Raw genomic sequence first — 4,360 nt, forward strand, 5'->3', positions numbered from 1 at the left:
ATAAACTGCTTAACGTTCCATCTAATGCCTTTATGGGGAAATAATGGGCCAATGTCTTCGAAGCATGTAAGATAACTTCTAACTCATAGGAGCTTTGAATACATAGGAGCTGTTTCTAGTATCAGAGGTGTCAATAAAGGTTTGCTAAAGGTAAAATGAGGACAAGGTCAGCTTCCAGGGGAGGCAGTCTGATCTCCATGTACTGGTTCAGGAAAGACAAATCTCAGAGTCTACTGGGGACAGAAGCTTGAGGTCAGCAGGTGGCTCTTTAATTAGACCAAGAGTGGCAGCTAAAGCAGACCCTAGAGGCAATTCTCAATTGAGGCTGTAGGAAGGTGTCTGAGAAGCTAGGTGAAGGAAGTAGGACATAGAGAAATAGCTCTCAGAAAAGTAATTTCTATGTAGTATTACAGGTTGGAGACGAAAATGGGATATTCAGTTCTTTATGAAAGGGAAATTCAAGGAATACTTTCAAACTCATTTAGTATACTTAAAATTATTTTAATTCTAATAATCTGCTGTCTGAAATACATTTAGACTTATTCTACATATATTTTACATCATTCTTTCAAAGTAGGTAAAAACAATTAAAATAAAATATTGTATTTAAAAATAAACTATGTGCAAATAGGACATAGAGAAAGAGCTCTCAGAAAAGTATTTTCTATATAGTATTACAGGTTGGAGAGTTTGAAATTTAATATTTCCTTTAAAGAGTGATAGTAAAACTACATAATTGCCTATAGGTGACATGTAGTAAAAGTGATGGAGGGCCTTTACACTTGGAATGTTGTTGGGTGCAAGTCATTTTGTACATCAAAACCACAGACTTTAACATTATTTTAACCATGTTACTTCAAATGAAACATTTTTGAAAAATAAAACACCCATGCAATAAGCAGAGTTATTTCTCTCACAATAAAAAGTTGAAATCTGGGGCTGGAGAGATAGCATGGAGGTAAGGCGTTTGCCTTTCATGCAGGAGGTCATCGGTTCGAATCCCGGCATCCCATATGGTCCCCCGTGCCTGCCAGGAGCAATTTCTGAGCATGGAGCCAGGAATAATCCATGAGCACTGCCGCGTGTGACCCAAAAACCACAAAAAAAAAAAAAGTTGAAATCTTTATCATTGAGAGTGTGACTTTTTAAAAATAAATCTGTTTCAGAGATAATCACCTTAGGATAAATTCTTTAGAGTCAGCCAGTTATAATTTATAAAATGAATATATATGTATGTAATGTAAATATGTATATAATATATAATGAATATATATAAAATAAATATATAAATTATTTTATAAAATGAATATAGAATTTGGAAATAGACAGACCATCACAGAAGCCACAGAAACTAGAACAGGCAAGGAAAGATTCACTCCAGAACACTCAGAAAGAACAAGACCTTGTTAAACCATTGATTTGAAAGTTGTGGTCTCAAATTCTGTGAGATAATATAATTATGATTAAACAATAAGTTAGGTTGTTTTAGCACTTCTTGGAAATAAATATATCTAGCCACATAAACTAACTTTCAACTTTTTGGACTACATAACATTTACACTGAACTTGACACTTTTCATGGATTTTCTCAGTCTACCCTCATAATCCTATGGTTGGTTACTATAATGGCTCATTTTATAAACTGTATTAATGAGGTCTCGCCATTTGCCTGAACCTAGCAAACATATATGAACCTAATCTGACTATTCCCAAATTCATATTCTCAATCAATAATGCTGCTCCAATATACAATTATTTACAGTAAATATGGAGGAAAATTTGAGTTCACGAATATTGTAATCTTGGTGAAAGACTATCTCTGTACAATCTTACTAAAAAGGTACCCAAGCAGACAGTTTATCTTGGAATAAAATGGGGATTAGGATGAGATGATCTGCTCTGAAATTGACATTTTTATTAGGATGATGTTTAGCTTTAGAAAAGACATTTAACATTTATTTTTACCTGATACTCCATTATTTTCTTTGCAATCTTCATTTATTAATTAGGTAAACACATCTTGAACAACCTCTATATGACAACAAATAAGATGAAGTCTAGAGATTTTAAAAGAGCACCTGCTTTTCAGAATTTTCAGTGACAATTTCTGTACTTATATTATTGCAGTTTTTGTATGTGCTACCTTTTCTGGGTTAGCATTAAAGATGTAACAGGAGACTGGCAATGTGAATCAATAGTAGAGTGCATGCTTTACATACAAGAGCATCTGATTTTATTCATGGTGCAGCAAAAATAGTTTTTAAAAATGAGTCAGACTTTAAAAAATTATTTCAGCTTAGTTTATATTACAGGTAAGAGCACAGATTTTGGAAATATTTGAATCTTGGATCCACACACATTTTGGGTTTTTTGTTTGTATGTTTGTTTGTTGTTTGTTTTGGAGCCACACAGGGCTCATGGCTCACTCCTTTTTTTTTTTTAAATAACATCTTTATTTAAGCACCAGGATTACAAACATGTTTGTAGTAGGGTTTCCTGGTGGACTCAGGGGACCATAAGCAGACCAGAGAATTGAACCCAGATTGGTTATATGCAAGGCAAGTAAACTACTCACTTTACTATTGTTCCAGTCCTTGGATTTAAACAAATTGTTTATGTGACATAGTGCAAAGTTACTTAAGCTCTCTACACTCAAATTTTCTTATGTATAGATATATGAATAATAGTTATCTACTCTATTTTGAGAACTAAATACAATGTACAAAAACAGTTGTTTTAGTTAATAAAAATATAAATAAATCTAATATTTATTATTTCATTTTAGAGTTAATGGAATATTCAAATATAATTAAAATATTGACTATTATAATACAAAAATTCCATTTTTTCAAAATATGCACATGTGTTTATTCACTCCTTTTAAAAGTTTTTTTAAAAAATTGAAAACTTATTGAATGTTGGTAATGTTTGACCTATCTATCATTAAAATATTAATGATAGAAAAGTGTCACTATTTCATCCTCAATTCAATAAAGGTAACACATATAACTAGTAGAAGCAATTTAAGCTCATTTTTATGCAATATAGGTTGTTTCTTCTGATTCAGCTATTTAGTTAAATTTTCTGACTCATGATTGACGATTAAAGTAAGCAACAATAAAAAATAAAATTAAATATATTTTTGAATAGATACTGTTGCTTATTTTACTTACAGTTAGCTTGACTTTGAAACTCTAAAGCAAATCTACCTGTCAAAAGTCAAGTTAATGATAATTATTCCAGAAGACACTTAGAACTACCAATCTAGAACAAGTATCATTATATTTGTCTTTTATTACTTTCTTTTATTGTTGCATGTTGTAACAATCATTTGAGTCTCATAATCAAGAATAAAGGTCTCACAGAAAAATTTTCTTTATATATATCTACTTCTCATACTTTATATGAAAACATATTTGCTACATAAATGCAAATTTTAAAAATCCAGTGAATACATAATATAAATGGCTAAATTTCTGAAACTTTCATAAACCCTGGTAGTTACCTGAATGCATGATACTTAAAATTTTTAGAAAAATTCTTTTTGACTTTATATTGTGTTGATCTTACATTCTTCCTATACATCACCATTCACTCATGAATTTACTCAGCATCTTTTATAAAATAAATTATATACCATATATTATATCATGCAAGGCAGATGTGATAAGTGTGCTCTTTCTAAATATGAAAATCCATTGTTTTACTATTATTTTCTAGATGAAGTTGATTTTTTAAAACATGATAGACATATATGCATAGGCTAGAGGTATTTATACTTTGTGTGTGTTTGTGTATGTGTGTGTGTTTGTGTGTATTAGGAGGGGATTGGTTACACCTGGTGGTGTTCAGGGCTTATTATTACTCTTTGTTCAATTATCATTCCTGGAAGTATTTTGGGGACCATCTGTGGTGCTGGCATTTGAATCCAAGTTGGCCACATACAAGGCAATCACCTTATTCCCTGTATATCTTTCTGCATACATAATTGTAGATTCACTGAAGACTGCCCTAACATCACTGATGGAACAATGTACTATATTATTTCCATGTGCCTTGTATTAGGAAAATGGGAGATTCAATCCTTTATGAAAGGGAAATTCAAGGAATACTTTAAAACTAATCATTTATTATACTTAACATTATTTTAATCCTAATAATCTTCTGTCTTATTCTTATACTTATTATACTTATTCTACATATATTTTTACATCATTCTTTCAAAGTATGTAAAAATAAAATAACATATTATATTTAAAAATAAACTATGTGCACACCATACTTGTTCCTAAAAGAGTGAAATACCACAAGAATAATTGTGCTTTATCACTTTTCTTCTTCCAGATACATGGTGGGAAGC

Source organism: Suncus etruscus, chromosome 19, assembly GCF_024139225.1.
Source record: "Suncus etruscus isolate mSunEtr1 chromosome 19, mSunEtr1.pri.cur, whole genome shotgun sequence".
Taxonomy (NCBI): Eukaryota; Metazoa; Chordata; class Mammalia; order Eulipotyphla; family Soricidae; genus Suncus; species Suncus etruscus.